General features: G+C 43.9%; 1 protein-coding gene, 1 long non-coding RNA gene and 1 pseudogene across 3 annotated transcripts in view; 2 read left to right on the top strand and 1 right to left on the bottom strand.

The window, feature by feature from the left end:
* The window catches only part of LOC139010687 (uncharacterized), a 31047-nt gene extending 10739 nt beyond the window's left edge, over positions 1-20308 (bottom strand). Inside the window, exon 1 of the long non-coding RNA XR_011471559.1 lies at positions 20157-20308. This is a non-coding gene — a long non-coding RNA (uncharacterized lncRNA). The remainder of the gene's footprint in view (positions 1-20156) is intronic.
* Positions 17307-17652, top strand: LOC139010059 (protein BEX4-like; annotated as a pseudogene).
* Positions 20309-20433: 125 nt separating the features above from the next.
* MFAP3L (microfibril associated protein 3 like) overlaps positions 20434-23502 on the top strand; it is a 48081-nt gene continuing 45012 nt past the window's right edge. The window contains exon 1 of one of the 2 annotated variants that reach the window (XM_070415466.1): positions 20434-20933. The gene's annotated coding sequence lies outside the window, so the exon portion shown is untranslated. Of the gene's footprint in view, positions 20934-21360; positions 21548-23502 lie in introns of those variants that run through there. The other variant, XM_070415465.1, reaches the window with a different exon arrangement.

Below are 23502 nucleotides of genomic sequence, written 5' to 3'. Positions count from 1 at the left end.
GAATCAAAAACAAAGCGTTGGGCTAAGCAACTGGGGAATGGCGTTGACAATAACCAAGAGGAAGGCAGAGCATGAGGCTGACTGCAGAATTGGAGTTTAGCTTTGGATGAGTTATTTTTGAGAAGTCTAGACATCTGTGACAGTTTGTTTTCAACTCATTATCAGTAGCACTCTCTTCTGAAGCACAGCAGGTCCTCAAATAACGCTGTTTGTTCGCTCACATTTTGTTATTACAGTGATGAAAAAAAATCGATTCCTGCTGGCCTGAGGCCACTGTCTGTGGAGTTTGCACAGTCTCCCCTCGTCTGCATGGATCTTCTCCAGGGTCTCTGGTTTCTTCCCACATCCCCACGTTGCACAGGTCAGTGACTGGTATGTCACCGTCTGAGTATGAGTGTGGATGGGAGTGCACCCTGCAATGGAAGGGTGTTCTGCGTGGGTCCTGCTTTGCACCCTAAGTTGCTCAGAGAGGCTCTGACCACACAAAACCCTGAACTGGAATAGCAGGTTGGAAAACTTGTTTTTATTAATCTTTCATTTACCTGCCCACATGTATCTGATAAGAGATGGGACTATATTTATCAGAGCCTCCTTCCCAATCAAAGTCAGCCAATGAGAAGCCTGAGATTTGAAGCCCCTGTCCTCTGGAAGTTGTTAAAGCAGGAATGAGTTCCAAGTGGCTTCTGAATGAGCTCTTTGAAAATTGCCCACATCAGGGATAGTTGGTGGGTGCATGCTATTCCAGCAGCTCCACAGCTTTGCTGCTGCCTGAGAGAGTTATGGGGGGGGGGGGGGGGGGGGGCCACGGGGGGAGATCCTGCAGTGCTTACTGCAGGCTGAAGCAGAAGTGACAATTCTTTCCTTGTTAATTTTTATTGAATTTATTGGGGTGACATTGGTTAATAAAAGTATACAGGTTTTAGGTGTACAGTTCTATAATACAGCATCTGTATATGGTATTGTGTGTTCACCACCCCAACTCAAGTTTCCTTTCAACACCATTTATGCCCCTCTACCCTCTTCCACCTGCCCCCACTCCCCTTTCCCTCCAGTAATCACCATACTGTTGTCTGTGTCTATGAATCTTTGACAATTCTTTTGCCTGCCCCTGCCCCAGCCTTCTCACCATTGTTTTAACTTCCAGACCCCTTTATCCAAGCCCTTCATACTCAGATGCATAGGGGTCTTCTGATTTCCTGATTTATAAAGTATCCAAATGGAGATGTGAACTCAGCAGTTGGGAATGTCCATTGGGAGTTTGGGAAAGAGGCCAAGGCTGGAGATGAGATTTGGGAGTCGTCAGCAAATATGGATGTTTCAACCTGGAGCTTGAATGGTCACCAAATGTAGAGAGAAGTTCAAGAACTGACCCTGGAGCAAACCAACACGGACAGTCCAGTACAGGAAAGGAGAGACCGAGTCAGCTGAGGAGGAACCAATGAGGCAGAAAGCCGGGCCAATGCAGTGCTCAGGAGAGAATCACCAACTACGCCAAGTGCTGCTGGTGGATGAATTAGCCAAGGGCCCATTGGATCACGCAAAGTGGAGGTCATTGGTGACATAGACTAAAGAAGTTGTGTGAAGTAGAGGGGGTTTGTAATGCTGGTTGGAGTGGGTTTAAGAGACAATGGGATGGCCCTGGCCTGTGTGGCTCAGTTGGTTGAGTGTCCTGTGCACCAAAAGGTTGCAGGTTTGATTTCCGGTCAGGGTACATTGATGTTTCCCTCCTCTCTTTCTCTCCCTTCTTCTCTCTCTAAAATCAATGAAAAAACAATTTTTTTAAAAAAAAGAGAGAAAGAATGGGAGGAAAAGAATTGCCCTCAGCTGTGTGCACTGCCGAAAGCGCAGTGGTATACATGAAAACATGAACAAGCAATAGCTCTGGGTTGTGAGGTTACAAGTAAGGTTTTGTCTCCTGTATTTTTTTATTGATTATCTGAAATGAACATGCAATCCTCCTATAATAAGTAAAAATTATTAGCAACATCCCTCTCTTAATGCTTCAACCACTGGCCTGTGCTGGCATGAGGCTGACTCTTTAGTTCCAAGGGTTCAGGTCTTAAGAAATAAAAATAGAAAGTTCTCAGGTGTGAGTCTCTGTTCCCTTGCTCCGCCTTCCCAAGAACACCAAATGAACATCTAGGCTGCTTTTCCCCAACTTCAATTACTGAGCATCAATTATTGAACATTTTGAAATTAAATGACAACTTGAAAATTATTTTTAATAAGTAAAACAAATGTTTATGGACCACTTTCCATGTAGCAAGAACTTGCTAAACACTACATTTAAAAAGAGGAATGCACTAGCTGGTTTGGCTCAGTGAACAGAACATTGGCCCATGAACTGAAGAGTCCTGGGTTGGATTCCAGTCACGGGCACATATCTCGGTTACAGGCTCCATCCCCAGCCCTGATTGGGGCTCGTGTGGGAGGCAACCAATCGATGTGTCTCTCTCACATCAATGTTTCTCTCTCAGTCTCTCTCCCTCCCTTCCACTCTCTCTAAAAATCAATGGAAAACAAACAGTATATTAAGGGTGTACATTTAAAAAATAAAAACTAATTTTCATAATATTCTAAAAAAATAAAAATAAAAATAAAAATCAATGGAAAAATACCCTTGGGTGAAGATGAACACACAGACACACACACACAGACACACACACACACACACAAAGAGGGATGTGCATGGCAAATGCTTAATTTACACCACGAACACCATTTACTCAGGAGAGCCAGAGACCTATCCAGCTGTTAACTCCATTGAGAAAAGAGGGCTAATATGAGAAATTTCAGGCACTTGAAAGTTGTAAGACCTAAAAAGATAAAAAAGAAATCTTGGGACATCCAAATGTGACATTATATAATAGCCAGGAACGTCCCCTTACGGGGATGAAAATAGCTGGGAGATTTTTGGGAACTGCTTCTACAGAGGGGCTCTTTTCCTCATCTTGTATTCCCAGCAGCTCTCCCAGTAACTGCATATGGTTGGCACTTATTAATATTTACTGAACTAATTACGTTACTTGCTCTTCTTTACTGAAGTCATGATGATTATCCCCTCTTTCTGGCAAATATAAAGTTGGGTTTAATGAGCACACTAATTACAGATGAGTAAAGCTAGAGAAGTTTCCGAGGACCCACGGGGGCATTGCTCTCCAGCCTCCGGATGATTTCTGGAGGCTGTCATGCTGTGTTGATGTGCTAAGTTTCTAGTTCCTGGGATTGCAAAGTCTGTCTGGCAAGGAAGGGGATCTTCAAAAGGGAAGAAAACAAAGATAAAAAAATGGATTAGGCACCTGGCTGGTGTGGCTCTGTGGATTGAGCATTGTCCCATAGACCAAGAGATCCTGAGTTCGATTCCCAGTCAGGACACATGCCTGGTTTGAGAGCTCCATCTCCAGTAAGGGGCGTCCAGGAGGCAACCAATCATTGATATTTCCATTTCTCTCTCCCTCTCCCTTCCTCTCTGAAATCAATAAAAATGTTTTTTAATGGATTAGGTAATATAAATGAGATGGAAAGTCATAGTCATATCTTGGTGAATCTTCTAATTACTGATGATAGACAAAAAGAGTAAAGTCTTCTAAGGCTAATAATAATAATGAAGCTAAGTGCTGTTCATGCATTTCCTAATTTAATGCTCAACACAACTGGAAGCAGAATTATTACCCATATTTTACAAATGAGGAAACTGAGGTTCTTGGGTGGCCTGAGTAATGGGTGACCCCAAGGCTGTGCTTGGAGCCAGCCAGAGGAGTGGGGGACAGTGCAGGCTGGGGTCCTAGGTGGGGACACAGCAGCATTCCCAGTATGTTTAGGCAGTTTGGTCAGAAAAAGAAGAGGCCGAGGAGAACAATTCTTCAGGTTTAGCAGCACTGAGCCACCTCTCGCCTACAGGTATGTTCTTGGCACACAATTACTCGAGAGTAAAAGCCTAAATCAAACTTAGACTCTACAGCAGAAACTCAGAAATATATAGCCATAGATTTGTTATTGATGGTCATCAAGAGGCAAGGATAAACAAGAAAGGCCTGTAGTTATGACAATTATTAGAACATTGAGCTTCAATACTTCGTAACAACCTAGGAAATCTCAAAAGTCTGTATGTAGGATTGCTTCAGACTGTGTTACATTCCTGTGCTGTGATGAAAATGTCCTTTATTTGAAATGTAAAATGAAGTAACAAATCTCAACCAGCAGGTGGCAGGCTTACCCCACAACGTCTTTAAAAGCTTGCAGAAAGGATTACATGCTATTTGATAATATAATGACCTGGAGATTCATGAGTAATGTTGACTAAATCTGTTCATTTAATTAACTGCAGGAGTACAAGATCATACATTTGGGTATTGATATAAATCATCAAGACATTTCTGTACACTAGATATAAAGTACAATGTCTAAGCCATTCTAATTAATAGTATGGGGAAAGGCATATGTTTAAATATTGATTTTCCTATTAATATACTTAATATATTCTGTCTTCTTATGTGAGATCTGTATAATTTTATATTACATACTCCTGTTTCATTTAATCCATTGAAAAATGTTTTCATTCATTCTAGAGGAATATTAAAATGTATTTTTAACCTTTCCTAAAGGTTAATATGTTCTTTCAATTTGTACAAATATTTAAAAGTACACTTCACATACTGTTCAAAGTTAAAATGGCAAATCTCCTTAGATAATCATGGTAAATGTATGTTTACTCAAAATATTTGCTAAGTCTAGTACAGTGAGATAACACATTGTTCGTCTACTGACCTTATCTATATTAAGACAATCTCTGGCTTCACTATCCAACACAATAAGTTAACCATCATGCCCCACCCCTGCAGCATGCTGGGCACTTAGAAGGAAAAGAGATGGTTCCTCCCGTCAAGGAGCACATAACCTTCTTACAGAGACAAGGCCAATAGAGTGTAATGTCCCTGGGAGCTTTCTAATATGATTACACATACATTCCCACCAAAAGGCTTACATCATCAAAGTGGAAAATGGCAGCTAGTTTGACTTTGGGGTAAGGAATGGTCAGCTGGCCACTCATTAACTCAGCTACCCTTACCACCTCACTCCACAGCCCGACCCCCACACATTCACACAACTACTCCTCAAAACTCAAGTGATTAAGACACATATCTCAGAAAAGTTTCCTGTGCCTATCGGAGTTCCTTTTAATAATAGAACCAGAAAATGTTCAATCTACCAGTGCCAGGAGTCTTATAAATGCATGGCATGATAAAAACGTAAGGTGATAGGTACATCTCAAATGTCAGTTGATACAAATCAGGAGACAGAATGGGCCACGTTGCTGAAAGTTGCTGGCATAGAGTGCAGCGTTGGGCAGTCTGCTGGGGAGAATAGCTAAGGGAGATTGCCCGTGGCGAGGAAGGGGAGCTGGAGCAGGGGGAGATTCTGAGAAAGAGAAAGAAAAGGAGAAGGATCACATTTGCATTGGGAAAGAAACATGAAAAAAAAGAAAAACTTTATTATGGAATATTTTGAGGACCCTTTACCTAATTTAATTTTTAAAATATGTAATATGCCCTTTATTGCCCAATGATCCCATGTGGAAAATAAAAGGGTTGCAGCCAATAATCTTGCAGGATCCTACTAGTGCTAACCTTCCATAGTTGATTATCTTCATGTCAATCACACCTTTAGGGGCTGAACTGTGCCACCTCCCCAAACTGATATGTTGAAATTTTCACTCCAAGTACCTCAGAATGTGACCTTATTTGGAAATAAGGTTGTTGCAGATGTAATTAGTTAAGATGAGTCACAGTGGGGTAGGGTGGGCCACTAACCCAACACAAGTGATGTCCTTACAAAGGGGAATTTGGACATGGACACGCACACAGAGAGAATGCCACGTGAAGGCTGGAGTTGTGCTGCCACAAGTCAAGGAACTACCAGATGCCAGGAGAGGCTGGCACAGATCCTTCCCTACATCTCCATAGGGAGAATGGCTCTGCTGACACCTTGATCTTGAATTTTTAGCCTCCGGAACTATGAGGCAAGTTTCTGGGTAAGCCACTCAGTTTGTGGTTCTGCTACAATAACCCTAGCACACTAATCATACACCTCAACCAAAATTCACTGTCTTTCTCTCAATATTTCCTATGTATAAACATAGACCGTGAAATCCAGCATAAGTAGTCAAATGTAGTCAGCACATTAGAATTGCAAATTAGGGGGAAATTGTTTCATGCAGAGGCTGTATACATTCAAAAACTGGGTAAATCCTCCTTTGCCAATTTAAAATGAAGTGTGGCCAGAACCGGTTTGGCTCAGTGGATAGAGCGTAGGCCTGCGGACTCAAGGGTCCCGGGTTCAATTCCGGTCAAGGGCATGTACCTTGGTTGCGGGCACATCCCCAGTGCGGGGCGTGCAGGAGGCAGCTGAACGATGTTTCTCTCTCATCAATGTTTCTGGCTCTCTATCCCTCTCCCTTCCTCTCTGTAAAAAATCAATAAAATATATTTTTAAAAAATAAATAAATAAATAAAATGAAGTGTGGCTGCCGATGGAGGCCAGTGACATAGCAAAAGGGACCAGATTGCAGGGTTTCGAATCATGTGGAGGGCTGGCTGCACCGCTGTTCTACCAATCAATAGCATGTTTGAGACAAACATCAGCTTGACTCTCAATATTCACTGCTTTCCTTGGTCACTCTCCTTGTTCCTGGTCACACAGAGCATCAGCTGGCATACGGAGCACCAGGTGTCCAGGACTGGCTGTCCCCTGACGGCTAACCTGAAAGACGATCATTCCACACCCTGACCCATGACTCTCCATCTTCGGTGGCAGTACTGTGTTCATCTGAAACACTGTCCACATCTCTTTGTTTGGTGATTTATTTTACTGACCTCTCTATTTCCAAGAAGGACTTGAGGTGACTTAAAAACAAAAACACCTGGCCAACACGTACATTATGAACTGTGTGGTCTGAAATGGGCAGGGTAGTTACACATAAAGTCTGTTTGTTTGGGGGTTTGTTTGAAGAATTGAAAGACTTTCTCAGATACCTAATGAACATGTATGCCTATCTGTGCTATTAGAAGACATGTACTTTCAAACTCTAAAATAATAGGTTTTATCTGCCAACATTATCACATAGAGCAGATAAATCAGAGGTAAACTGATCAATGTAAATGGCAATAAAAGGTGGGGGGAAATGTTCTCATTTCTCATTTCTCATTCATATTATCTCCAGAGCACATTTCCCTTTAACAGGCTCAGTGACACAATAGAACTCCCTATGCAAGAAAACTCACTGTAGAAATGGTGCTTTCTCTTTTTCGTTTGTTTCTAATTTGTTCTTGTACTAACTCTAAATATGATAAAACTAAAAAATATGAGATAGGAAAAAAGTAAGATAATGGACAAAGATATAACAGGAAAACAAGGAGTATAAAGAACAGGAGAAATAAAATAATTGAGTGAATAAGTACTTTTTTTCATAGAGAAAAAACCATTCAAGCACGACAACTCCTTACAAATATTTACACAGAGAAATGCAATTCAAGAAAAGAGGTAGGGGTGAGGAGTGACTTCAAAGTTTAAAATTTTTTATAAATTGATTTTTTAAAGAAAATTTTAAAGGAAAACAAGAATTTTGATGAGAAAAAAATACTCATAGTCCTTTTCTGTAGATTCTCTGAATCATTCTAGTGTCCCCAAACAAACAAACAACAAACAGAACTATTTATTCAAAAGACATATATATATGCCACGGTTGCATTCTAATCACAGTTCCATATATACCACGTACAAACTACTCCATGGCAACACAGCCCACCCTATTCTGAAAGCTGCATTAAATTGCATCTTTACAAAAGGAAAGCTCAGTCCTTCGTCATAGCAGCACGCTGCATTAGCATGGCACAAATGTTGGCTCCTCCTTAAATTGTTCCTTGGTTGTCCTGATGTAAGCCAATTCCTCTGTATTGGGAAGCATGAGTCAGAGTAAGGATAACACTATGTACTAGACAAATGTTTTCTGGCACCAGACCGTCTGAGTCACTTGGGGCTGCTTTAACAAAATGCCGTAGGCTGGCTGGCTTGAACGACAGACATTTCTTTCTCTTAGATCTGGAGGCTGTAAAGTCCAAGCTCAGGGTGCCAGCATGGTTAGGTTCTGGTGAGATTCCCCTCTTCCTGTCCTCTCACTGGATCCTCACCTGCAGAACGAGGATCCTTTCTTAACTCTTCTTCTAAGGGCGTTAATCCCATCATGAGAGCTACATCCTCCTGACCTAACTACTCCTGATACCATCCTAATACCATCACATTGGGGGTTAGAGCTTCAACATATAGATTTTTGAGGACACAGCTCAGGCCATAGCACAGATACAGGACTAACCCAGTTTGCCTGCCCTACGAGGTCCTCTCCCATGTAAATTACAGCTGGCACACCAACCCAGCAGGACTCAAACCAATGGGTTTTGAGTCTGCACCTCTGCTAAGATGGAACTACATGTGTCGCTCAAACATGGTGGTATGTTGTATGCATTTGTGTAAAAAGCTTTAAAATGAACATTTATACACCATACAGTCAGGACAGTCCTACACAAGACCACAAGCACTTGAGAAAAGGACCACTGTGCCTGTTTTGTAAATGAAGAGCAAGTCAAATGGTGAGCACCCACAGGTGGCAGGAGAGAAGTATCCATGGTAGGCCAGCCAGAGGGCAGTGGCAGGATTCACAGTAAGATAATGGACAAATATATAACAGGAAAACAAGGAGTGTAAAGAATGGGAGAAATAAAATAGTTGAGTGTATAAGTACTTTTCTATATAGAGAACTAGAGCCCAGTGCATGAAATTCATGCTCGGGTTGGGTCCCTAGCAGCCACCGGCCAGGGCCTCCCTTCCCGTGGTTGGCTGGCCCACCCTGCCCCCCGATGGGGGGGTAAGGCTAATCGGGGGCAGGGCCGGCTGGGGGGAGAGGCTGCAGGCAGTTGGTGGGCTACTCCCCCACCTCGGTCCAACTCTTGGTTGAACTCTCCGTCAAGGGGACAATTTGCATATTAGGCTTTTATTATATACGATTACTCTCACTCTTGAGTAATTCAGCAGCTGGAGGTCCAGCTACTCTGCCATCATGGAATGCCAAACCTGTCAGATAGGAGTTCATTATATTCTACTCCAGGTTGTGGATATTAAATGTTATTAAATGAGAAGAGCACAAAAACTCATGGAGCTCGGGGAGTCCATGCTCTCCATCATTCAGTTTTCACTCAACAACATGGCACGTAGCAGTGCTCTTGTGATCCCCAGAAAACCATTCTGTAGCTGAAGCTCAAAGTAAATCTGGTTGCTAGAATAAGCCAGCATGGGCACTGATATTAGGAGCCTAAACTTAAGTCAGAATTCCTGGCATCTAAACTGTGAAGTTTCAGGAAAAATCTTGCAATGGTTTTGGTCATCCAGGTTCCTTAAGCAGGTGACAAACAGCACTGGATAACACTTACATTAGTGAGGATGTCATTAAAGGAAAGGCTGGGAAGCATACAGTGCACTCACACGAATGGAACAGAAATAATACATCTTCTGTCCAAAACCATTATTAATAATGAACTTCAGACAGATAATCAGCTTCAGTTGGCCCACCAGATTTTACATTTTTTCTAATAATGGTGACAAGCTGCACTAATCCCCTACGCCTTATGCAATCTCCCATGTGAGACTATCTTAAAACGGTTAGACAGAGGCTCCCTAAAACCAAAGCAAAGTGAGATTAAATCCCAAACATAAATGATGTCTCGGTTTTACTGCCCCACTGTCGTATGTTGGGATCTGAGAGCAGTGACCCACTGAGCAGGCCTTCATCAAGCAGTTCCAGCTGGAGCAAGACCTCTCTGTGCCACCCCTGCTTCAGAATAGGTACAGCATGGAGCGCCAGCAACTACCAAGTCATTTCACTGAATCACTGAATTGCCCTGGACTTCCAGTTTCCCTTCACACCATGAGAAAACTCTACAAGACAGAGGCAGTGGAGTCTCTGACTTCAGCATCTGACCCTACAGAACATGTAAATCCTTGTTAGGTTGAACCCTCACAGTGACATGTATTAAAGTTATAGGTGTGATATTAAGACAGAATGGAGTAAACTCTGTGGGCAACAGGAACTTTCAGGTGTCTCTCCCTAGCCTCCATTCACTTGGGATCTTGATAGATGTCTTCAAACAGATGGATCTGACTGCCCAAACATTTGTATAGAGACTCTCATTTCATCCCTCCCTTTGGAAATAGGTTATATACTCAAACGTGTATGCTAAATTTTATGGTCAACGTAAGGGATATTCTAGATTAATTTTTACTACATACTAATTTTAGAACCTAAACCTATATGAGAAGCCACCCACCCCCAAATACCAACTTTCTTCTAGCCAAATCCTCATTCATTCATTTATTTATTTATTTAGTAAACAGCTATTCAAATTAAAATCATTGCCTTTCTTTCATTTACTTCCTTTCCTAATATAGACTAGTTTGTTTGAAAATTGTATAAATCACTATGAAGCTCACATTTTATTCAACAGACATTTAGCAAGTACCTACTATGTGTAGGGTAATACCCTGGATGCAGAGGCTGGATGTGGCCTCTATCCTCAAGGGGGTTTAACTAGTTTGGGAGTATAGGCAATGTATGTTAAAGGTATTTTGCGTAAGACAATTTTAATGTACCAGATAAGAATAAAATCACTTAATCTGCTGTTCCATAAAATTCTTTAGACTGATTTAAAATGTAACATTTTATATTTTTATTGTTGCTGATATTTATTCTTACCACAGTCTTGTCACTGAAAATGTATTCATCATGCTCAAAGTTTTTATTAATCTTCTACCATAAATAACTCAAGGGACAATAGCCATTCTCCAATGTTCTTTTATCATTTAAAAACAAAGAGCATTCTAGTTCTTTTGTAAATGAACTGTCACAACAAATTATTCAATGTTCCTAATTTGTTACACAAATCCGGCATATTTATTTTATAATAAATTAAAATGTATTCATTAGAGTTGATTTTTCCATTTATTTTCAATATTAGTTTCAGTGGTCCAAAATACTTCACTAATCCATTCTAAAACTCATTAATTATATGGCTAGTTTCTTGTGATGACATTAAGAGCCACGTGTACTGGAGCCCATGTAACATTGCCCAGTTTACTACTTCATCACAGGAGTGCTGGTGATCTACAGTCATCTTAATGTTTAGCATGACACCAGGTGACAGTTAAATGCAACAAAAGAAAAATGTTCTCACTCTAAAACTATCAATATGCATTTATAGATATTAAAAATATTGATCGCATTTCAAGTTGCACTCAGTTGACAAGAGTAGAAAGTGAAGATACACATGCCCCCTTCTTAACTTCCTCTTTCCTGTCACTCTGAGGTCCTGCCTATAGCCTCTCAAGGAACTCATGGCTCTAACTGCAACTCCAAATTGAACAACTCTGAGAGGCCTCCTGGCTTTTGAGGGGCTCTGATGAGATCCCCAGGAGACTAGGTATCTTTATCAGGACTGGGTCGGGTGTCAGTGACAGGTGCTTGGTGAAGCAGAGATAGTAAGAGGACAGTGGGGGAGTCATTTCAGCCCCAATACCAGGCTTCAACCTGGTGCCACCATGAAGGGTTGGGAGGTTGGAGGGAAGTTAAGGGCAATGGCAAATGACCACTACATTCTTCCATCACCCTCAACCCTGATGACAATAGTCAGGGGCCATGAAACAGGTGGAGCCTGAAGCATGACAGAACACTCCTCATCCAGGGTGACCTTGGGCACGCAGAAGGTCTCAGCACCCTGTTCCTTTGTCTTCAGCTTCTTGGCCTCCAGACACTGACTGCAGGGAGGTGCACTTAGACCATGGCTTTCTCCTAGATGAAGTGAGAGTCTAGCAGACCCAGGGGCAGGGGTGTCATTGGGGAAAGCTGGGAGATTGGGCAAGGAAAGCTTAAGAAGGGATTTGACAGTACAGCAGCCTCATGGTAACTAGCAATACTGATTTGCTAATGTAGATTCTACAATTAAATGCATTAGTAAGCCCAGCGTGGCTCAGTGGTTAAGTGTCAACCTATGAACCAGGAGGTTCGATTCCTGTTCAAGGCACATGCCTGGGTGTCGGGCTTGATCCCCAGAAGCGGGGCGTGCAGGAGGCAGCTGATTGATGATTCCCTATCATCACTGATGTTTCTATCTCTCTGTCCCTCTCCCTTCCTCTCAGAAATCAATGAACATATATTTTTTAAATGCGTTAGTAAGTAGATTTCACAAATGCAAAAAAAAAGTATATTTTCATACAAAATGCTGGTGTCAAAAAGCCAGCGATCCTTAAATTACATAACTTCTTTGACTTGCCTGTCATATCACATTTTGAAATCTTAGGTTAGATAGATACCTACTATTTGAAGGAAACCTATGCTGAGTCAGAATCTTACGAGAAATGATTCAATTCAACCATGTAAGCACGTGGTATTTGGGAACTGTCCTGGAGGCCAGGCCAGCAGGAATGCTGAGGGCTACAGCCTGGCTTCCAACAAGTTTCTGGGATCCTTCCAGTAACGACTTCGGTTCCTCATTTCCCCGTTGATCTTCTCATGAGTCTTCCTTAACATTATGAAAGGAAAGCAATTAACACTCTCAAGAAAAATAAATAGCATGAGAGTAAATACAAGTGAAAGTAAGAGACAGTGAGAGAAAACCAAATAAGACCTTTAGAACCAAAGCACCTGGTACTGAAAAAAGTGCACAGGAATTTCAACATGCCAACAATGCCAAGCTGAAAATCTAGAGTAAGGCAGGATAAAGGGGTATGATTTTCCCAGGGATGATTACTGTGCCGCTCTTCTGTAATACTAACACCTTCCAAACTGTTTTTGGTTCTCCTGCATTCCTGGTGCCCTCGGGAGCAGGGGTCCAGTGCTGGGTGAATGACAGGTTGGTAAAGGCCTGAAGATGACAGGCAGTTCTGCTCCAAGCGAACTCATTACCTACCGTGTGCCTTATGGGTAATAGGCAATAGTGGACTTTTAATGTAATTAAATGTAATATTCATGTAACAGTAGAAGATTCCTAAAGACAGGCTGGGTATTCCCCTTTCAAGTGTAATCCATTTCCAGTAATTAGTACTACAGGCCAAAGCACACACAGAGAATGATTAATCACTGCAATCAATCACATCAAGGCGGGTCTGCAGAGTCCTTTTATACCGTACTGTTTTCTCCCTGTCATTGCTACAGCCAATGTCATTATGCTTATTAGCAATTCTTAGCTGCTCTTCTGAGACACCTTACCCTACTTTGAGCAGCAAATAGTAACTTCTATTCAGCTTAAGGAAACTGGCCCATTTAGTTCTTAAATATTCCTCAAGTTTTAGGGATGGTTAATTTCAAAACACCTTTAAAATTCCTATTAATGCAAAAAAGGAAGGTTCATTGAAATTAATAGCAGAAATGCTGTATTACAATAGAGAACCCATGAACCATGATACTGAAAAATAGACACCATTCCTTAACCTTGTTCTTTAAATGTGTTCATGTGTGTGGCTGACTCATCCACATTTATGATCAGCTTTGCCTTTTTCATCAGTTGACCCAGCCAAGGAGAAACACGCTGGTAACAGGTCTGAAACCCTCTTCAGAAAGAAAAGCAGAATCAATACCATGCAGACTGAGGCCAGAGTTTGAATGGCGTTTCAGAAAACCAAGTGACTAATGGTATTTGGATTTTAAAATGCCTGCCTCCGAGATACTCCAATGTGTAGTTCTAGTACCAATCTCCAGCACATAACTTAACAAAATTTACTGGCATCTTTATGTGCCAGGATCTATACCAGATTAAATTGAAAAGACTACTAAAGAGAACCTGCAGAGCATATAAATGCCTGCGAAGCAGGTGTGATCCAAACAAAGGAACAGATTCCCTCGGCCAGATAACTGCAGTTCTATTATAACCACCACGTGGTCCATAAGTGAGGAGAAACTGTTCATCCATATGGAGAACAAGCCAAGCACAGTCGTTCCTGTAATTACAGCCAGACGGGCAAGGTGAGATCATACTGAAGGTGAGCACATTGTGGTCCATGTTTTTTGTGATGGGGAAGGAGAGTTTCAATTACAGGAGAAGCAACAGTAAATTTTAGTCCCCACTTCAGTCTTTTCCCATGGTGACAATTCACTAGTAGATGTCCAGGGCCTTCACGCTCCCCACTGTGTGGTCTCTCAGGACAGGACCTGGCCTTTGGACAGCAGCTTCCTGATCTACCCAAACCTCACCCCGCAGAGGGGAAGGCCCGAGGGAGGAAGCCGGACATCCACAGACAACAGCGCTTCTGAGCCTCCTAGGGTCCTTCAAATCTTACCAAGCGAAAACCAGCTCCTTCCACCTACTGCCAGGCCAGCATGGCATTCTCATCACTCCTGCCTCTGTAAGTCTACTAAACCCCCAAAAGGGCTCCTACTCCCCTGGCATTCAGCTGGCCCTCCGACCTCTCTGTCTTGGCCACACACCAAGGCTTCTTCCCAGCCTCCAACCTGGCAAGAACCCCCATGTCCACACCGAGACTTTTGGTGTCACATGTATGCATAGTATAAAAAGAAAAAAATATGGAAGTTACTATCCTCTTAATTCTAGTCAATAACTACTCATATAAGAGAGAGGCTTGAAAATCACCAGCACAGAAAATCCCAATTCTGCATCCCGTATTTACATTGGACATTTCTCATCATGCAGGTTTCTCTGGTTACTCCTGCTAAGGTTGCAGTGAAGGTGCAGAGGCTCACCTGGACTCAAGGGGCCCTGTTCTTTTATTTTAATTTTTTTTATTGATTTCAGAGAGAAAGGGGGAGAGAAACATCAATGATGAGAGAGAATCATTGGTTGGCTGCCTCCTGCACACCCCCTACTGGGAATTGAGCCTGCAACCCGGGCATGTGCCCTGACCAGGAATAGAACAGTGACTTCCTGGTTCATAGGTCGACACTCAACACCAGTCAGACCAGGGGCCCTCAGTTCTGAGCCATGTTCTAAAGTGGGTGCTATGGCCTCCCTGTCAAGTGTTGGGGCAAAAGATTATCCTTGTGGGCCACGTTCCTGGGCATCATGTTGGCTTCTTTGGGTGTCTGTTTTCCCACTTGCTGACCAGTGATTTGTTTGTCTGTTTGATTACTTGCATCACCCGACTTTGACCTCTTCTATCCTATGGTGATGAAGTGGATGTCTGGCCGTCCGTCCTTCCTGAGGAAATTATAAACTAAAAAAACAAAACTTCAAGCTATGTACATGACAAAACTTTCCCAGAATCCAAGGTAAAGCCCCTGCGAAGTCAAATGTATACAAAGGAGACTCCCTCTAGGACTCACTCCATTTCCCCAGTCAGGCTCTCCAGGCCCCTCTTCACAATCTCTCTCACAATGAGAGTCCCTCTTCCAGCCTTCCTATGCAAATATCCACCCACTTTCAGGAAGTCCCTACACACAGGAGCCTTGGCTGCAATGCCCAGGAATGTCCCAGGTTGGGAAACTGTCCAGCAGAGCAGGGCTTTGGAGTGGTCCCACAGGGAGGCCCAGGAAGGGCATGCTCCTTCCAGCGGGGTCTCCTGCCCCACGTGAGCTGCAGGCACACCATTTGCTCTCCTGATTTTTGCAACTGGCTCACTGTTTAGACCACACACGTGCACACACACCTCCAAAGGACCAACATCAATGCTCAACCTAAAGCGACAATACAGAAGGGCATATTTCCCAAATACTGACTCAGACTTTTTAAGAAGCGTTGTTCTCTCCAGCAAGTCACAAGATAATAGAGAAGTGTTCGTTTCCTTTCCTTCCTCCCCCATCCTCCTTCCTAATTGTGGCCTTTCAGTCTCCCAGGAACCAGGAAAAAGCCTAATGTAGGGTTGCACATCTGTGACTGTCCTTTTCCAGGAAGGAGGTAAAGTCAGAACCTTCACCGTCCCATCACCCTCTGTCAGAGGAGGCTGACTTAGGAAAGAGATGCTGGAGAAATCCTAGGCCTACATGAGTCACTAAGTAAAATCCCCCTGCAGGTCAACACATGGAAAAACAAGCAGCCCCCATTCTACATACGTACAGTCTATATTCTCCAGACTCTCTAACATGAATAAGAACAAACATGAATAACATGTTTAATAAATAGGCCAATATTCTTCCCACCCATATATATCTTTCTGCCAATGAAAACCAATTTAGGAGCTACCTGAAGTTTTGAACTAATAGGTTTTTTTGTTTGTTTGTTTTCCTTTTATTCATATAACGTAAAACTGTGTTTCTCGAGTATATAATGAGGACCAACTAGAGGGGCTATGAACATCACTGTCCCTGGCCCACTCTATTCAGGAGGTCTGGAATGAATTCACCATCTCTCCTTAACCTAAAGGAGGCAGTCCGTCCATCCACAGTTATCTCTGGGTGCTCTCAACAGGCAATGGGAGCTGGTAGAACTATAAAAATCATGTTCATTCCTAAATGATTAATCTGCCCTTCCAAAATGCCACACTTCCAACAACAAAAAATAAACTCTGTTCTAGGAAGTAACCCTATAATTATGAGTTTATAACTACATTGTGGAAGGAAACCCAGTAAGAGAGAACAATGGACTTTGTGATTAATTAGCAATACCATGCTGGCTTTGTGCAGTTACAGGCTGCTGAAACAAGCACATCAGACTGGCTCACAAAAATACTTCCTGATTTCTGAAGCTGAAGAAAATCAGTGGGTTTAAGGTCACATCTGAGATCTTGCTTTTATTACTCAGAGGAGCATAACCATTCAGCAGGTTATATATGATGTGACTGTTCTGGTATTTTTTCTTTTCATTCAATCTACTATTCTCAGATAGAATTTTAAAAATTAATATACTTTAAATATTACGTGAGTATATATGTCTATTATTCATTTATCAAGTAAAATTGTATTGAGGACTGAGAACAAAGATACAAAGACTGTTGAGATGAGCCTTTGTGGTCATGTTGCCTACAATATGACAAAGGAAAGTAAATCCAGGTTAGGTGTCAAAATGGAGACAAGGCAGACCAGACTGGGCAGTCACTCACACCCTTCTTGGTTCATTTTCCCCCGTGGCCCTGAGTCACCAAGTAAAATCCCCCTGTAGGTCAACACATGGAAAAACAAGCAGCTTCCTTACTACATACCAGTGATTGTGTAGGAGCCCCAAGAGTAGGAGGTGGAGGCGGAGAGGGAGCAGGTTTTCAGGTCCAAGTGTTTCGGCAAGAATTGTGAGGAGGAGCAGACAACAAGGATAGGCCCAGGAGTGATGGCATCCAAAGAGGTACAAGCAGTAAAAATATCTCAACAAGGAAAATGCCCAACAGGAAAATGAAGGAGGGACTGGCCCCTATGCAGAATGAGGAGGAACCACGCCATTTGGAGGAGGTGAAGCCCAGAAGCCTGGAGGAGATGTCTGGCTCGGGTGGGTTAGGTGACTGTCCCTAATTTTCCATGGGCCCTAACTATCAAGCCTGTTGATCACAATGAAGTGGGAGAGAGTGTAGAAATGAATGGAAATCAGAAGAAAGACTAGGGAGCAGCAAATGAGGCAGGATATGCACGTCCAAACTCCTGAACCTGGTAATCATTATGACTTTTACCTTATACTTTGAATCTGAAGGCTTTCCCTAAGGTTAACAATGTGGCCTCTGCCAAGTAACAGACTGACAAATCTAGGAGTGGAGGGAGGGGATCAGAAGAGATAAAACAAACAATTTACATGCTTATATGCATAGCCCATGGATGCAGACAATAGTATGGTGAAGGCCTAGAGGCAGAGGGGTTGAGCAAAGGGGCCAAGGGAAGGGGGAGGAATGGGTAACATCTGTAATACTGTCAACAAAAAGTATACATATGTTTTACAAATAATAAAATAATAAATAATAACATAATATGCAAAAATAATAATAAAATAACGTGGCCTCTGCTCTAAAACTTAGTAGTTTTGTGATTTAGTTTTCTGTAAACTTGTTGGTGTTTCCTCTTACCAGTTTCTAACTGAATATTGTATGGCCTACGTGTAAAACTCTGTGTCCAGCAGGTCAATTTCATTCAGTTTTTGGGGAAAAAATATTCTTTTCATGATGTGAAATTAATAAAGCAGTTAAAAATTGAATTAAAAATGAAGACAAGGTATATGATGCAGGTGAAGTATTCAAGAGGAAGTCATCTTGGGGAGGTCAGAGGAGACCCAGCCTGAACTGGGTCTTGAAGATGTTGCCAAGGGATGGACAAGGGGAAAAGACAGAGGGAAGAGTAAAGGAACCCAGAGGCGTGAATTTGCACGACAAGGAATTCGGGTTGCTAGGATGTGGGACCCTAGGGGACACTGGCTGGAGGCTAATCTGGAGAAGGACACAGGAACCAGTTCAGGTTTGAAACTTAGATTCTATCCTGAAGGCACTATGAATCCACTTAAGGATTTTTAGCAGACATATTGCAATATGATTTGCTTAAAAAGAAAATCTAAGGAGGTGTGGAGGATGGATTGGCAGGAACACAGAGAGAGAGAAGGGGAGAAGGAGGTGGAGGTGGAGGGTCTGTATGCAGAGATGTCTAAGGGCAGGGTGGACAGTACCAGTGACTAGCAAGATGATAGGGGAAAGGCAGATGGATGAATCTAGGATAACATCCATATTTGTGGTGTGCATAGCTGAGAATTTGGGGGTCCCAGGAAACAGACATATAGGCAGAAGAGCAACCATAGCTCCCGAGTTCTGTTTGGGACATACTGGGTTCAAATTTCCTTAGGGTCAAAGCAATTAGGATATTTGGTAGATTACATTCAAGGGTCTGAACTCGGGTAGATGTGTAAAAGAGGTTATGGTTTGGGGCAAAGATAATATTCAAAATATTACCAACTGGTATGGACGAACAGTCAGGCATAGATCATCAGAACAGGTGCCTGGTGGAGCAGAAAGGATCCCAGCAATAAACAACTAGCATGGTCACACATGCACACCCAAATGAACACCACCTTGGAACTGACAATCATCAGAGCTGATGAGAGCCCTCAGAGAAATGAGAAGGGAAGAGGCCACAGGACCGAACACCTACAATGGGGAGTGGTGCCGAGGAAAGGAACCTGGAGAAGGAACTGTCAGACAGGTCATGGAACACTGGACCGTAAAGTTTCAACTGGGGAGGAGTGGTGGAATGGACTATTTAAGAGATGTCAACCTTTCCCAGGCTAGGTTATCTGTGATGTGGATGTCTATGGGCACCTGGGGAAATTCAAGAGAAGTGCTCAGAGGTACCAGCCACAATGACGTCTGTCTGAAAGCTCAGGGCTGAGGATGGCTGCAGCACAGATTAGAAGCCTAGGGGGAAGTACTTAAAGATGGTGTCTCCAGCCATGCTTATGCTGAACTAGGGCTGCACAAAGGGAAGACACCGAAATGGAGCCAACCCTCACTGAGGGTATTTCCCACTGTCACCCCAAACCTCACTGGGCAGCTGTCCCATGTGCCCGTCTTCCTCCTCCCCAGACAAAACAGACAACTGTCCTGTTCCTGCCCAGACTCAATGCAAGGCTCTCTGGGTTCCCGAGTTTATCTCAAGCCTATAAAATCTCTTCCCTGGAAGCTTACTCCATTTCAGTCTCCTCTTCTGTGACAGAGAATTAAAAGCAAATTCCCCACACTGCCTCAAGTGTATTTAAGACAGTATGAGAACATTCTGCAGGTTCTCAGAATTTGAAAGGGAGGCAGGAGAGTGAATGCAGTACAGCCTAGATTTTAAAAAAGAAATATAATATTGCAGAATTGAGAGTGAGGACAAAAATTTAATCTTTGATAAAACAGGTGAAATTTTAGTGTTTGAGTGCAACTGTAAAGAATGCCTATTGAATACCTTTAAAAATGTATATGAAAGGCGGTTTAGATTGCCTGAAAGCAAACCAGGCTGAAAAATTCTTAGAGCTAAAATGTGTTGTTATTTGAGATGTCATAAAAAGTGATGTTAAAATATCATTTCTAATGTCAGTCTTTTAGGGAAACCAAATGTCCCGCACCCCCATCCTTACACACACACACACACACACACACACACACACACAACCTCGTCCCCGTCCCACCACGGGCCTCAGCAGGGGCGACCTATCCAGGCTCTCGCGCACCTCTAGTGCCCAGCTTCCATCGGCCTCCTGACCTTCCACGTTGTGATGAGCGAGCAACCTTGGGCAACCCCGACGCAGCCTTTGCGGCTGCCTGGCACTGCCCAGAGCATGCTCAGTCAGGTCCTGACCCACTTCTGCGGTCCGAACTCGGGGCAGGGGGTCGGCGGCGCTATTTTGTCTCATTGGCCAGGGACCGGGAGAAGGAGGAAAGCAACTGGGAGTCTCTTAAAGCCTCCTTTCTCGGTGACAGCCGTCCCTGACCCGGCGGCGGAACAAGCCCAGTCTGCCTGCAGGAGCCACGAGCGTCAGCGTGCAGAGTCCACCTTTCCGGGTTTTGGCAGCAACCGTAGGAGAAGGGGGAGGTACCGAAGTAAAAAGATGGGTGTGGGCGAGGCCAAGGGCGGGCCTAGAAGAGCCGGGGAAAAGGAGCTCGGTCCTGGCCCCAGAAATTGACAGTGCCTGGCAAGTCAAAAAAAAAAAAAAAAAAAAAAAAAGAGTGGGGTGCGCAGAATATTGCTGCCAGACTTCTGCAGGAGTTTTAGACTAACCTATCTTATTTTAAAAGCATCATATTGTACATTAGAAAAAAACTTAGAAACGACAAATAGTAAAAAAATAAGTAATTTTAAAATCCCTGGAACCACACCACTCAGAAGACGCCAGTGAACGTCCTGCGTGTTTTCTTCCAGCTTGTTCCGTGCGGGTTTTAGAACTGACAGCAGAGTCGCCCGGGGCCTCTGATCGCAAGATGGCTTGGCAGGTGGCCTTGGAGACGGGGTAGGTTCGGGGGTTGTGTGTCCCGGGATGGGATTCTAAGAAACCTCTCCCTGAATAACAGTGCGACGCGAAGCTCAACAAAGTTGCAATAGAACCCCTGGTTGTGCCCTGCATCTCAATGACCAGTCATGCTGCCCGAGCACGACGGCATCCGAAATAAATGCCCTCCGCTCCGAAATAAGCTCGGCGTCTCGCAGCGGAGGCCGGCGCCAGAAGCTGCGGGGACCCACTGGGGGACTCCCTGGCACCCACAGCCCGCCCCCTCTTCTGCGGGAGGATCCGCGGCTCCCACAGGTTGGCCCGCACCGCCCCGCGCCGGTGGCTGCTGCGAAAACCCGGCGATGACACCGCACCCGGTTCCGCGCCTCCGCGCCGCCCGGCGAGCCGCACTGGGCATGCTCAGCGCCGGCCGGCTCCGGCTCCAGTGGGTGGGAAGCGCCGCACTCCCGGCCGCCCGCCGGCGACGCAGCCCTCGCGGCACGGAGCTGGCGGAGGGGGCTCGCCCGCTGTAGGCGCTGCGAGTCCTCGGACGGGGAGCGCGGCGCGGCGGCCGCTCTCAGGCTGGCCATGGCGAGCGGTGCACGGGGGCCACCTGAGTGGCACGGCGGCGTCAGGTTAGCGGGGGCGCCCGGTGAGACCGGGCTGCGAGGCGCGGATAGCTGGGAGCCCCACACCTGGTGGGCGGTCGAGTCGCAGCTGCGGCTGTCACCGCGGAACTTTCTCGGGCACTTAGGGTGGCGGAGCCAGCGACGCAGGCTGCGCACTGGGAGGCGCAGGGAGGTCCCTGCAGCGGGCTCCCGGGGGTCGCAGGATGCTTCAACATACTGTGGGGCGGGACCCGGGGAGGGGGGATGGATTGGGGACACCGCCTCTCAGGCTTATACGATAAGCCTCCTATGGCGTGGAACGCGGTGTCTACCGCGCGCTACCGAGGAGCCTCCCGGGTCTCCCAGGGGAAGGGGACGCCAAAGTGCGCTGGGGGCCTTCGCCTGACTCGAGGTCGCTCCGGTCACCGTGCCTCAGTTTCCCCGAAATAGGGGGTAAGGTGTATTGTCCTGGCCCCAGAAGGCCCTGAGCGGGGGTTCTGGGTCCGGTTCCGGGAGAGCGCCTTGTCCTGCTGCTGCAGGAGTGCGGGAAGCTGTGGTGCCTCCAGCCGCCGCCTCACGACTGGAGCTCCCTGAGTTTGTCGCATTTGCCTCCATAGCAAGTTGACACAGAATTGCTTCATGACGTGGCAAGGGAAACGTATTTCATCGGCTTAAAAAAAATAAAGTATTTGCAGAGCTGATTTATTTTACGCTCGACCATTAACCTGCCTTCCCCATCCAAAAAATTGGAGCTTGCAAGTTGCAAGATTTATAAAGCAAGCTAGCAAAAAAAAAAAAAAAAAAAAAAGGAAGAATGTTTGTAGGTCCATTATCTGCTTACACTGTAGAAAATAACCTTTTATGGTTGAATTGCCATTGTTGTTAAGAATACTTGTTACAGAAAAGTTTGGTTACTGTAGCAATCTTTATTTTGTGTTAGCTTTATATTAAGAAGCTGTGAGGCTATCGTTGCAGAAGAGCAGTTTTTTGTAAAGTTTTCTCACTTTTGTTTCTACATGAAACACATTTTTTTCCAGTTGCTACTATGCTGAACATAGTAAAATTGTTCAATATGAAATGCAAGATGGAAGATTCATTTTCAGAAAAGTTAGACCAATGTAGTTTTACTGGCATTTTACTTATATATTTTTTAAAAAAAGACAATTTGAGGATCCCACTGTGGTTTCTACTGTTGGTTCTTCCTAAAATATTTAGTACCATTACCATTACTAGGATTTTTGGACCTATTAAGAGCAAGGTAAGCCATCCTTGTTTTAGTAGGAACTAGTTCTACCTCTAAATTAAAGTTATGTCCTCAAACCTATTTCCATAAGTACCATTTAGTGGGTTCAGTTTTTTCTTTATTAAGCTTATTATCTTGTTTGTATTCTTGATAGACCTTAATAGATTTTCAAGGTGCATTGACTTTTCATTGGGCTGTGAATAGCTTTTAATGTTTGTTCTTGCCTGCTCTGGTTCCCGCTGTAATTCCAGCTATCCTGGATGGTTTTCCCAAGTGTGCTCTATGCTATGCCTAAACATAACCAAGATTTAATAACAGGAAAGGCTTGAAATTTCCAGACAACAACAATAGCAACAATATGATTTCTAAAAGCTAGGCCCAAAGTCCTCCATTTTAGCCAAATAGTTTGGTGTTCATCGCTCCTAAATGCATTTCTAAATACATTTATAGATAACTTTAGAATTCAGTGGTTCTCAACCTTCTGGCCCTTTAAATACAGTTCCTCATGTTGTGACCCAATCATAAAATTATTTTCGTTGCTACTTCATAACTGTAATGTTGCTACTGTTATGAATCGTAATGTAAATATCTGATATGCAGGATGGTTTTAGACGACCCCTGTGAAAGGGTCGTTCGACCGCCAAAGGGATTGCGACCCACAGTTTGAGAACCGCTGCTTTAGATAATTGAGAAACACATATTGAGAAATTGTGCTTCCCTTTTCTATAAATATGCACCA

Source organism: Myotis yumanensis, unplaced genomic scaffold (genome assembly GCF_028538775.1).
Source record: "Myotis yumanensis isolate MYYU_CA2020_CCGP unplaced genomic scaffold, mMyoYum1.0.hap1 SCAF_5, whole genome shotgun sequence".
Lineage (NCBI taxonomy): Eukaryota > Metazoa > Chordata > Mammalia > Chiroptera > Vespertilionidae > Myotis > Myotis yumanensis.
This window is presented reverse-complemented; position numbering and strand designations above follow the sequence as displayed.